At 36.7% G+C, this 13843-nt stretch overlaps 1 protein-coding gene across 1 annotated transcript in view; it reads right to left on the bottom strand.

Annotated features, from left to right (window-relative positions):
- CNTNAP2 (contactin associated protein 2) overlaps positions 1 to 13843 on the bottom strand; it is a 1879249-nt gene that overhangs the window by 1159188 nt on the left and 706218 nt on the right. The gene's annotated exons all lie outside the window — the stretch shown is intronic.

Here is a 13843-nt window from a genome sequence, read left to right as displayed (position 1 = left end):
AGAAAGATCTGAGTCCTTTCTCTCCTTTGATTATAGAACTCATGGTCCTGATTCAAAGAGCCATAAAAATCATGGGGAAAGACACCGGATATGATAGAAAAGGCAATCTTACCAGTGGAGTTAAACTAGGAAAAATAATGAGGAGAGGATTTCTAAATTTAAGCTTATTTAAGAAGCCTAATGAGGAAAAGATTTTATATTTCATCCATCCAATTAATCTTAATTGGATCCCTACTATGTGCCAGGCAACAGTCTAAATACTGAGGAGGTATAAGATGGATGACAATAACTCAGGTAAGAATCAATTTAAAATACATGAAAATGTGTTGTGAAGAAAAAAAAGCATCAGCATATCAAAAAAATTATTTAGATGTACCATTTCCCTTCGTGCTTTGTACATGATGCTTGAGAACAAAAGTATGTCCTCAAACATGCGTCTGCTTACCCCCTTCATTCATTTGGATAATTCCCACTTGTGTTTCCAGAGAGAGATCAAACTGCATTTTCTCAATAAAGTGTTTTTATCCCTATTCCACACAAAGTTAGCTTCACCTTAATGAGGCAACTACGCAAAACTCCTTGGGTATATGCTAGAGACCCAGTAAATGCTTGTTTCTGGTCCCTCCCTAATTCTTCTCTGGTACTACCATGTACTAGAAGCCAAATGAATAGACAATTTCAAGACTATGTTCTTACAGTCTAGTCATGCATTCAGTCTAGATTCTAATGGCTGTGTCTAAGTATAATTCTGTATATACAAATCATTCTTGAAAGTTTCATTAAATGACACATCAAATATATAAAATACTGTATAAATGGCTTTGTGTACATACATATAAATCCACCAATTCATTATTAATTGTTCTAATTCTTTCTTAGTTACTTTCTATGGCCCTCAAATAACCTTTCACTGTCTGCTCCAAGAATGCCATTGCTACCATCATGCTCCTCTTCCCCGGCTGTGTAAGCAATGAATTTTACTTTCTTTTCTATGGCCTGGAAAACTTGAAAGTTATTTGCACATTTATTCTATCGCTTTGGGCATACTTGCAACATCTTTTTCAGATTTAATTGCATTTGCTGCTTAGGGTACACCGTCATAGAGTAGAGTGGAAAGTGAAGTGGTCGATACTGCTTAAATGGATATATTTTCTTTTCCTCTTTTTCTTTTAGTGGGCATGTAGTTAAATTCACACAAGTTCAATGCTCCTATGAGATAATTTCTCCCTACACTATTCTTGTTTCATTACTCTTCCAAATTCATTTATCCACTGATCCCATTTACACTTACCCAAAACACAATAGTCTATTAAACGGGTCATCCAGAACGTCAGCTTTTTAGTTGCTTACATGGGAAGACACCTGTAGTCCTTCCATTTTCCGGGGGATATTAACTAACAAACACAGAAGCCTATATCCCAGAAAGGGAAGCCCTAGAAATTTCCCAGATTAGGAAATAGAATGAATTTATTCTGTATTCATAATATTGTCTATTTTCTGATTCCACTCTCTTTTAGTAGAGTATATTTAAAATTTTTCCCTCTCTTTGCCAGCATAGGCAGGGAAGGGAGATAATTATGACTGCAATGTACTATTGGCTTTAAGCCCAGCTGAAACAGAATGTGGAAGGAAGCACTTTTTCTCTCTTCCAAGATAGATTTGTAGGACCTGCTCAGATCAAAGAAGAAAAATCAAGCTAGGTAGTAGGTGAGTAAGAGTAAACAAGATATTTCTAATAAATGGAAGGAAACAAGATGTCATTTTTTGAAAGTGCCTTGTAGATGCTCATACAACCATTAGCAAATTACCATAGTTCGGCACTAAACAGACTCTAATGAAAGGCAGTGCAGAACATCTCTGCAAGGTTTTCTAACCAAATTGTTCGTGTCTGTAACTTCCTTTCTGAATATCAAGGTTGTACATAAAGTAAGAACAAACAAATGAGAAAGTTAAAAAATATTCTAAAAAAACTAGTGTTACCAGCTTTGCCTCAGCTACGATATAAATGATCTCCTGAATCTACTTGATTTTCAAAATAATTTGTATTGAGATTGGATATATGAATTGGTTTGGAGGAGGAAAGCTATCAGTGGGAAGAAAGACCTACACTTAATAAGATGGCATAGAAACCTATCCATCATGGCCAGTGTTCTATAATATGTGAATTATCAACCCATCAACCACTATTTACTGAGTTGTCTAATATGTTTAATATTGAGTATCTATGTTAAATGCCAGAGGCTATGTGTTGACGAATCGCCATCAGATTTCTCTCTCACATTCTACACTATATAAATTGAACTGCTAATAGGAAACAAGACAAAAACAAAAATTAAGTATTTTATACAATATAATCATTCTACGTTCCACAGATCTCTTCAAGAAAGAATAGGGAAGGAAGAATGCATTTTAAGATAAAGGTAACATGTTTTAAAAGAATTATCTCTAGATTGTCCTAAAATGTAACTTATATAATATATTTGATAAACTTTTCATGTTTAAAATTCCCTTGTTGATTTAAAACAGTAATGATACTCTTTGACTTATTTATCCTAGGGTGTACCTGTGGTTCATGTAGCTCAAAGTTTATACAAAAATACTTTACTAATTGGAAAATGAGATTTTTTGTAGTGTTTTTCCTTACTCCATGTCAGCAGGGCACTGAGCGACTTTAACTTTTTCAGACACTTTGTGTGCAGCATATAGGTCTCTGTGCCAAGAAAATCATGAAAAGATTTTGAAGGAAAAATCCTACAACTACGTGAATAAATAGATTTGTCTTCTTGGATATACATAAGATTTAATAAAAGCAGATGAATATTACCAGCCACTAAAAGCAAACACCTCTTGGCAACAATGCCAAATAATCTAGAGTTGAATGGTAGTCAGGCAGAGTTAAGAGAACATAATGAGGGTCAATGATAACATGGGACATAAGAATAAAACTACATTAACAATCTTGTTCAAGTGGAACCCTGTGTATATTTCGTCAGAGCAGGGAATCACTTACATCATTCAGATACCAAATAAGTTTGTACAACATGGCAGAGAAGGTGGTAGGTCTACCCACAAAAATGAAAGAATTCCCAGTGAAGGTTAAACTACCAAGAGATTTAAAATCTTCATTTTGTTTACTTCTGCAAAACGTTGGCAACTACTTTCCCCGACCTTGGACTGACGCTGGGGAGCTTTGCATGGTTTCAGACAGAGGCGGTATTACAGATCCGTGAAGATATAACGGACTATTCAATAAATGTTTCTGGGACAATTTGATACATACAAGTGAAAAAAGTAAAGCTAGACCTGTATTTCACATTATATCATATACTAAAATTTCAGGTGAATTAAAGTCGTATAAGTGATATTTTTGAATTTTAGAAGAAAACAGAGTGTCTTTTTGACATTTGAGTAGAAAAGGATTTTTCTTGTGAGCAATAATGTACACATCATAAAAGAAGATACTGATCAATTAAACTTAAAGAATTCTCTTTGAAAAAGCAAAAAGATATAGAAACAACGTGAAAAGACAAGACACAGAGTGGGAAAAAAAGACTTAAAAGTCCACTAGATCCCTCACTTACAATGGAAAATTATCTTCTCTGATAACGGGAACTGACCTGTCAACTTCCTGAATGATTAAATAATTCTCTTCCAGATGTAAGAACTTTTACGTAAAGCCTTCCTTTTTTCCTCTATATATAGTTTTTTGCCCCTTTCAGTGACTTGAAAACATATGCAAAGATTATTTTCATCTATGCACTCTCCAGGTTTAATGAGCCACCAGCGTCGCATTTCCATTACATTGGTCACATTCATTCTGCTTCCGCAAAGCATACATTTCAAAATGTAAAATGTGCCCACCGTGTGTCCATTCAACGTGATATCCTAATTTTAGAAAAAAATAGCAGTTAACCTTAATGCCATTTTATTAAACACTAGAAGAAACCATTGTGCGTTAAATTAGAAAATAATGAAATTTTATTGCAAAGGCATATAAAAAGCAAGAAATAAAATTTCAAAGAGAGAAATAAGATTGCAAGGCCTCTTCCTATCTTATCCAGCAATTTAAGAAAAACAAATTAAATAAGAGCTGACTTTATCTGGAAATCTCATACCTCAGATTATATGGCAGTATCATAATAGTTGAATCTATAAAGCTGTCAGTAAAAACTAGAAATATTTTTAGGGGTGCCCTACTGCTCTTTCATTTATATTTCCATATTTATAACACTGCAGAAAGACCCATGGTAGATTCACTTACTTCTGTTAGTAACAAACCCTTCTCTTCAAAATCACGTTGATAATTCTTTTGGTCTACAATCATTGTAAACATGAGGGATATGGAGCTTTAGCTACTTTTAAAATAAATAACTAAGAGACACGTTGTTCCAGCCCTCAAAATTGCCTCTGAGCAGGTTTTTCATTTCCATTAATGTCAAAGCAAGTGGTTGGGCAGTCATATCTATACACATATTTACAGTTCACTTAACATTCTGAAGCTTCAGCTGTGATTACGATCTGTTATAGTTTATTTACCACTTTTTTTGTATCTTGCAGTTAAGTTTTTCAGCATCATTTTTCTGTTATGTGGTAATTTTAATAACAGAGCTGCGACTGTTCATTTATTCAGCATTTGTGAGCTTTGTTTCAGGTACTGTACTAGGCAGAGAGAATTAAGAAATGGATATGACATCTCCATATTCAACAAGTTCACAGCCACTTTGGGGCAAGGGAAAATGAGTAAAGTTAATAAGTAAAGATTTTTGTTCAGGGGCCAGCCCAGTGGTGCAGTGGTTAAGTTTGCATGTTCTGCTTCGGCGGCCCGGGGTTCGCCGGTTTGGATCCCAGGTGCAGACATGGCACTGCTTGGCATGCCATGCCGTGGTAGGCATCCCACATATAAAGTAGAGGAAGATGGGCACGGATGTTAGCTCAGGGCCAGTCTTCCTCAGTGAAAAGAGGAGGATTGGCAGCAGTTAGCTCAGGGCTAATCTTCCTCAAAAAAAAAAAAAAAAAGATTTTTGTTCATCAAGGAATACCATGTTTGATCACATATGATGCACAACGCATAGTTTTATGCTTCTTACAAATGTTGTAATTTTTCAACTTCATTACAAGCCTATATAGAAGTTATTATCCCCTAGTTTCCAGAAGAGGAAAAAATAATAGCTAGCATTTATTGACTGAATACCAAATCCAGAATTTTATGCAGAACTTTATGTGTCTTACCTTATTTTATCTATAAAATAATCCTCTAAGATAGTATTTCCCTCATCTTGTCTTTAAACATGAGGAAACTAGCTTAAGTTAATGTCTCAGTCAGAGTTCTCCAGAGAAAGAGAATCAACAGGATGTGTATAAAGAGATTTGTTATAAGAAATTGGTGCATAGAATAATGGAGGCTGGCAATTCTCAAGATCTGCAGGCTGAGTCAGCAAGCTGGAGACCCAAGAGAGCCAATGATATAATTCCAGTCCAAAAGCCAGGGGGCTCAAGGTCCGGGAAAAGCCAATGCCCCAGCTCAAGGGCCATCAGGCTGGAAGCATTCTCTCTTACTTGGGGGAGGTTCTGCCTTTTTGTTCTATCCAGGCCTTCATTAGGGAGAGCAATCTGCTTTACTCAGTCTACTGATTTAAATGTCAATCTCATCCCCAAAAAACCCTTGCAGAAACACTCAAAATAATGTTTGTCCAAATATCTAGGCACCCTGTGGTTCAGTTCAATTGATATATAAAATCAACCATCACAGTTACTATCTGAAGGCATACAAGCAGTAACCGGTGAAGCTTGGACACAATTCAGAAGGCTTGCTCTTACAAACTATGTAGTGCTTGCTTTGAGAAGTTAGGAAGGTACTCCAAGTCACACAGCTAGCGACAGATGCATACGTAATTCCAAAGCACGTGCACTTTCTACTATATTATAGTGATTCTAACCCATGAAATAGTATTGGTTCTTTGGGATTTATACTGTCTTGAGCAGCAAAAATGCTCATAAGACCACTTCTAATATGACACTTTTTCTTCATTATCTGCTATTGATTACTCAAATCTGAAATACCTTTGACCATCCATGATGTCTTATTCTACCTCGATACTGCCTTAGTTGAAACCAACATGGAGAGCTGGAAAATTCTGTGGCCCATTCATTTACTTCCAAGAAATTCAATAGAAATAATTTTATGTTCCACTGACTATAATCTTAAACCATCAACACAGCTCAGCCACCATCTCAGAGCCCTGTCACTTACAATAAACACATGTGCTTGCATTTCCTTTTAGAAGGTGCTGTGAAGATCAATATTTGTAAGTTCAGAAATTCTGAAGAATCCACATAAGAAAACTTTGTACTAAAGTTATGAAAAATAAATCTATTAAACATCTTCAGTGTCTGTGCTCTTATAAACACCCTTTTGAAATGGTAGGAAAAGGAGTTTTCTGAATAAAGAATAGTAAAATCAGGAATACTTAGGTTAGAAGGTTATTAATCATGTATCTTGAATCTTTTATCAGCATCTTTAAACAAAAGTAAACCACACATATGTGCCTTCAGGTAACATAATTATTCCAGCACGTTGTTGGGTGCACCTGCTTTTATACGCAGGTAAAGTTTTCTAACGGACCCATGAAATCTGCCTCATTGAGCCACCAATATCTAAGACAAGATCAACGTTGTTACTACTTCTCTTGTCAGGTAAGGCGCATTGTGTCCTCAGGGATCGTATTAATGATTCCTGGTCGTATAATGATTTCCTGGCTGATGGACACGAAGTTTTGCTAAATTCTTCTCATATGTTATCATCAGAGCCTTGTTGCTCTTTCCTCACCAGGATTAATAAGAATTAATGGACATATTAAGAAGGCAAAGAAAATAGTCAAAACATTATACTCATCTCCTTCATCATGGCTAGGCTCTCCTCATCTTGCTTGCCTTGCCTGGCCCCATATACTGGACCCTGGACTGGGAGAAATGTTAGGAGCCCTGGTTTGAGTGCTTAAGTCACTCCTCTTCAAGGCAAGGGGACGTAGGGATGGCAATTCTGTTCTTTAAGAAACAGATTAGGAAACTGAGCCTTGAAGTTCACACAGTTTCGATTCAACAACTTTGTTGTGAAATGACTAAGAAAACTAAATAAGAAATTTAGATTCCTTGGCAGAAATGATTACAATCGACAGATGCAAGGGTATTTCCAGCCCTGCTTCTGCCAGAACCTTAGAGAATATGTCTAAACTGGCAGCTTTCAAAAGTATGGCTGTGTAAATGTGAACTGCTGAAAGGGACAGCTGAGATGAGAATCAAAAGTTCTGAACCGGGGCTGGCCCAGTAGCGTAGTGGTTAAGTTCATGTGCTTCACTTTGGTGGCTGGAGTTTGTGGGTTCGGATCCCTGGCACGGACCTACACATCGCTCATCAAGCCATGCTACATACAAAATAGAGGCAGGTTGGTGCAGATGTTAGCTCAGTGACAGTCTTCCTCAAGCAAAAAGAGGAAGATTGGCAACAGATGTTAGCTCAGGGCCAATCTTCCTCACCAAAAAAAAAAAAGAGAGAGAGAGAAAGAAAGAAAGAAAGTTCTGGACCATAGGTTTACCAAGCAAAGTGGAGAAATCAGAGGGGAGGTTGAGGAAAAGGCTAAGGACCAGGGAAATATAATCCCAAGCCTCAAAATAATTCAGAGATGATGAGGGGATCAGGCCCTGGGAGGAATGTGATCTGATGGCCACCTTAGTGAAGCAGAAGTCTGCATATATCTTAACAATTTCACTTATTATCTCTTAATGTCTTAATAAAAATGTTTGCCAATCTAGGCTTTATATTCTTTGATTGCCTTTCAAAATCGTTTTACCCCTTTTTGTGTATGCTGATATGCGAAGATGGTTGCAGAGATGGAAGAAAATGAAGCTAGAGACCCTCACTTACACAGCCTGTTAAAGACCCTATAAGAGGCTCTTGTGATCTATTCTCATAAAAGTATTTTTGTAAAATTTGCAAAAGTAATATATTTTAAGCAGTTGGCTATAAGCATTGTCTTATTCCTGCTTCCTCTCCATCACACTTTCCCTCATGCCTGGTTTCACTGGACCTTCCTTCTATGCACTGGGCCAATATACACCACGTTATGACATGAATTACATAACCAGAGGTTGTAGTACGATAGGAATAAGTCCTGTGGGACCTGGTACCAGTAGCATGTGTGTCATAAAGAAAAAAATTTTGAAATGTACAGAGTTGTAAGCTAGTCTGTGGACGATGCTTTCAAAAACCAGATGTGTAAAACTGCAAGTATTTGGTTCAACGCCTCATCAAAAAGGACTTCTCTTATACCTGAGACTGTACCACACGCAATTATAAACTCAAAATACACTGCTTTATTGAAGGAAATGGAATATTTTATTAAGCACTTACATACTATGTAACTATAATTTGAAAATATGTTTTGAATGTTTCAAATTTAAAAAACTGAAAAATTCAAACTCTTAATTAGACCCTGTATAAAGAAGGGTGTTTATAAGAGCACAGAGACTGAAGATGTTCAATAGATTTATTTTTCATAACTTTAGTACAAAGTTTTCCTATGTGAATTCTTTTGTCAGACTAAAATTTATCTATGAAAGCACTGAGAGAAAATTCTGATTCAAAATTGAGGGAACAAGAAACAAAGATAAAGATGAGCAATAAATTAATAGAAATTATTCTGATATTGAGAAACAAGCTGTAACAAAAACTCTCTTACATCAGAGATTGCACATTTCTTTTTTTTCTGTAAAGGATCACACAGTAAAGATTTTAAGCTTTGCAGCCCATACTGTCTGCCACAGCTATTCAGCTTAATAGTTGTAGGGGAAAGCCAGTCCCCAATACACCCATAGGCAATATGCAAAGAAACAGACACGGCCCCTATTTTAGATCATGCTAAAGGCAGGACGTCATTCAGAGAAAGATATGTAAATAGCAAACAGAATAGGCTCCAGGATTTTTTGATAAACCAAGAAGTGAATCATAATAACATCTTCATTCAAATTTAATTTTTGCTCATTTGACAAAATGTTGACATCAACAAAAGATAATAAGTTTATATTATGCCACTACATGGAAACAAAAAATAGTTATAGATTTTAAAAATATTTAAGATTAATCACTACATCATAAACTTAAAATGCTCTGAAATCTTTCAGCATACATAAATCTGTAAAGGAACCTTGACAAGGGTGGTTACAAGGTTGATGACTATTCTAAAAATTTGCAGATTTATATGACATTACTACTAATAACAAGTTGAAATCTAGAGGAAAACATTTTTAAATATCAACAATTAAAAAAAATTTAAACCACCATTCTAGGGGAATGGCCAAATTGTCTTTCTTTGTCTTATATACAACATTTATTAGAAATCATTGTCATAAAAAATGATAATGAAAGAGGATTATAGGAACAAAATGTTAGGAACAAAAATATTTACAAAGATGGTATTTTTAAATTTTGTGAACATTTGTATTTGTCTGCTTTATTTAATCTTTAGGTTTTGAATATACTTTATTTAAAATGAAGATTTTTAATTTACTTTAAATAATATCTATGTCAATCCTATAAATATAAATACCTAACGATTGTTTTACTAAAATATATCATGAAAATAAATTCAGGTAAGAAATCACAACAAAATGATGAATTTGGTATTTCTGTGCTTTTGAAAACGACAGAGAAGGAGGAGGAAACAGTAAGTTGCTCAGAGCCTGTCTCAGTTTGGTGGACTCAGCCCAGGAGTCAGACTGTCTTCTGATTCTACAAGGCAGTAAAAAGAGAATTTTGATGTAAAAAAAAAAAAAAAAAAAAAAAAGCAGAAAGGAAGAATAATACGAATGGTATCTTTTTCGTTTTACTGGTAGAAAAACACTCCCAATGTCTCCCTTTGAGTTGAACGTCCCCTGTCCTAAACTGGGTAGAAGATGGACGGCCACCCAGGCAGGGAGAGGTTTTAGCAGGAGGACAAAGTAGCTTCGGTGTTCTGGGGATTGTCCAAATATAGACAGAGAAACAGCACGATTTTTTTTTTTTTTTTTGAGGAAGGCTAGCCCTGAGCTAACTACTGCCAATCCTCCTCTTTTTGCTGAGGAAGACTGGCCGTGAGCCAACATCCATGCCCATCTTCCTCTACTTTATACGCGGGACGCCTGCCACAGCAGGGCTTGCCAAACGGTCCCATGTCGGCACCCGGGATCCGAACCAGAGAACCCTGGGCCGCCGAGAAGCAGAACAGAGCAGGATTCTTATAACTTTTCTGGATCTATCTTCTTCTATGTAAAATGAGAGATTAAATAAAATGACCTACAAATTTCCTTTCATTTCCAACATGGATTCTAAGAAGAGCAGCAACGTCATCATTAATAGTGTCAAGCTGATTGCAGTTAATTGTAGAAAGTCTGTAGAGAGGAGAACTGATCAGCACGGGTCTGATTCTAGTACCTGCATCAAAGATAGATTCCTGGGGCCGGCTCCGTGGCCGAGTGGCTAAGTTCGCGGTCTGCTGTGGCGGCCCAGGGTTTGGATCCTGGGTGCGGACATGGCACCGTTCGTCAGGCCTTGTTGAGGCAGCGTCCCACATCCCACAACTAGAAGGACCTGCAACTAAGATATACAACTATGTACGGGGGTGGGGGGGTTGGGGAGATAAAGCAGAAAAAAAAAAAAAGATTGGCAACTGTTGTTAGCCCAGGTGTCAATCTTTAAAAAAAAAAAAGATAGATTCCTCATTCTTTGTAAAGAGGGACAGGTTGTGTGGACTAAGTCATTCCCCAAGCGTAGACAAAGAACAAGGGTTTTCAATTTAAGGATGTTTCCCAATCCCTCGAAATAGCTTTTTGTTTTCGCCCCATTTTATATTTTTTGTTATGAACCCAGCTCGAGGCTGGATGAACCACAAATACTTGAACCTCAGTAATATAACCAATTTGTCCTGATGCAGAAACAGAGACATCCCTGGGCTGAGCTAGAAAAACCTTACAAAAATCAAGGCTGACACATCAGGCATTCTTATTTAGCAATAGGTAAGTCACATGGGGTTACATTACAACTTAAAACCTGACCAGCTCCTGCGCTGGGAGAGCTCCCCAGCCAAGCAGTGATCCGGACGTTTTATAAGGAAGGTGCAGATGATGACGAGTATAGACAAGATACTTTTTTACAAATGGAATTCGGATGCCTATTGCAAGTGATCCCAAAAAGAAACAAAACCTGAAGGCATTTTTCAAACGTCAGTGACACCACACAGATGTTCTCATATGATTATTATGACTTACACTTTGTTATTTTAAAAGTTGCAGGTTGTCACAGGAGAAAAATATAAAAAGAAATGTCAATAAAAAAGAATAAATACAAATCACTCAAGATCTCACCACCTTGAGACAACTACCATTAAATTATTGTGTATAAGCTTAAGATTTCCCTATGCATATGAATATCTACATTCATAATCTTCGAATGTAAGCATATTGCTGTGGTTTGAGATCTCACTTTGTTCACTTAACATTATTCTATTGTGCATATTTTCTCATTTATTATTATATGTAAGGCTATACTTTATTTTATGTATAGTTTTAATCAAATCTTGAATAATGGACACTGTTTCTAATTTCTTCATATTATTACAAACTATGTTGCAATGAAAATATTTCAATGCCCTGCAAGAGTTTATCCCCATCTTTCTTAGTTAAGTAGAACAATTGGGTCAAAGGGCAAGCCCAACATTTTAATGTTGATAGATGCTGCCACACTGCTTTGGGGAGACGACACCAATTGACATTGGCATTAGCGGTTCTCCCAAACACACAACCATAGGCATCATAAATCATTTAATTTTCTCTCAGCCAGGAAGCTTTCGTGTTATTTCATTTACAATTTTTATTACCAACAGGTTGAATATATATTCCTTTTCTTTTATTGGCCACTTCTTTGTCTTTTTGGTAAATTATCCATGCATGTTTTCACCTTTTCTTTTCCACTGGAATATTGGCCTTTTTACTATTAATTTGTACAAGTTATTTACGTTTTGAGTATTTACTAATAGGACTTTTGTCACAGTATTTCCTAACATTTTCTCCAGATTTTTGGAACTATCTTCGGTCCTTCAACCCCATTCTTCTGGTGGTCCTTTTTTCTCTTTCTTCTCTTTCCCATCTCCGTCCACTCTCCTATTTATTATTTAGTCCAACCATAAAAACTGTCTTTTATTTGAATTTGATGAGATCTTTGACATAACCTATTCTTTCAGCTAGAAGAAAAGAGAAAATGGGTAAAGTTTGTTTTTTTTTTCTTTTTTCTGAGTCTCTGTACACATAAGCCTGCTTTAGTGTACCCCCATATTTGACTGACATGCGGCTATGGAGAGACTTCCTCTTTGGTGCTCTTTCCTGGTAGCCTTTTGAAGGTATTGCTGTGTTGCATTCCCGCATGCAGTGTTGCTTTTGAAACAGTGACAGACAATGATTCGTATTGATGAAGAGGGCCCTAAGGTTCCCCGCAGATTGATCAAACTTAAAAGACAGGCTTCTTCCTGGCTCCAGGCCTCGGACCAGTCTTTCCTTAGAGCATTTGCTTTAGAAAACTTATAATCATAAATTCTTTCTCTGCCTCTTTGAGATGTAATCTTTTTAAAAGTCCTTTGCCATTTATACAACTCAGGAATGTCTTTCTCAAGGACCTGAGAGTGATATCTTTGAAATGTTAACATCCGGGGAGCCAGACTACTCAGAGCTTCTGTGGGAGGGTGGAAGCCTAACTTTGACGGGATCCACCTTCTCTGATGAAGATAGGAGGAAGTTTACTTCTCCTCTAGGTCAAGTCAATTAGCAAATACAGATGGCCCAGATCCCCCAAACTCAGCTCTCAAAACTGTTCCGTTCTGGCCTCTCTCCACTATGGCAATAGGTTTAAATAATGACTTCCTTGTCTGTTTAACTTTGCCGAGTGCAATTTTTGCTTTGACACTGTTTTTCATTTTTATACCTGAAGTTCTGAAAATCCAGAATAATACATCCCGCTGTGTCTCATATATACGACTTTCAAGCAATACTCCATTACTTAGCCTCTTTCTTAGCCCTGTCTTTGGTTACTTTTGTGACTCCAAATCATAAGTTTCTGAGGTGGAGGAAAATGTGACTGTCGTCTGTCTGTCAGTATTTGTCCCCACAGCCTTTGTGACTGAAGCTTTCTCTGCTCAGTTACGTCAGTTATAAATACAGATACAATGCAAACAAAATACAAATGCAATACAAACGAGTGCAAATACTGCGCCGATCAAAACTTTGTTGAACTCCCTTGACTGCTAATATTTCACTGGCTATTCTCTTTGCTCCTGAGGGTTAATATTTTAACAAAAACGTTTTTCTTTACTCTCATGTTGGGGAGACTGCCAATAGATATGATTGAAGATATGTGGAGGGACTAGATCATGTAGAAAATTGTAGGTCATTGTAAGATCTATAGATTTTATTCAAAGTGAAATGGGAAGACACAGGAATTCAAAGCACGAGATCTGACACGGGATGATTAATGCTTTCAAATGATTAGTCTAGCCGTTGTGAAGATAATGTATTACGAGTGTTCAAAAATGGATGCAAGAAAGAAAGACCAGTTTGGAGGAAGTGCAGAAGCCCAGGTGAAAAATGATGTTGGCTTGAATCTGCTTGTTAGTGGTAGAGATAGAATAAAGTGGAAGAATTTAAGATTCAGTTTGATGGCTGAATCGACAGGCCTTAATGATGAAATGGAAGTGGGAGGTGAAGGAAAGAATGATGGAGATTCCTAGGTTTTTGGTTGAACAGATGGCATGTTTTACTGGGATGTG

This window comes from Equus caballus, chromosome 4 (assembly GCF_041296265.1).
Source record: "Equus caballus isolate H_3958 breed thoroughbred chromosome 4, TB-T2T, whole genome shotgun sequence".
Lineage (NCBI taxonomy): Eukaryota > Metazoa > Chordata > Mammalia > Perissodactyla > Equidae > Equus > Equus caballus.
The sequence above is the reverse complement of the archived record's forward strand: the minus strand, read 5'-3'. Positions and strand labels throughout refer to the sequence as shown.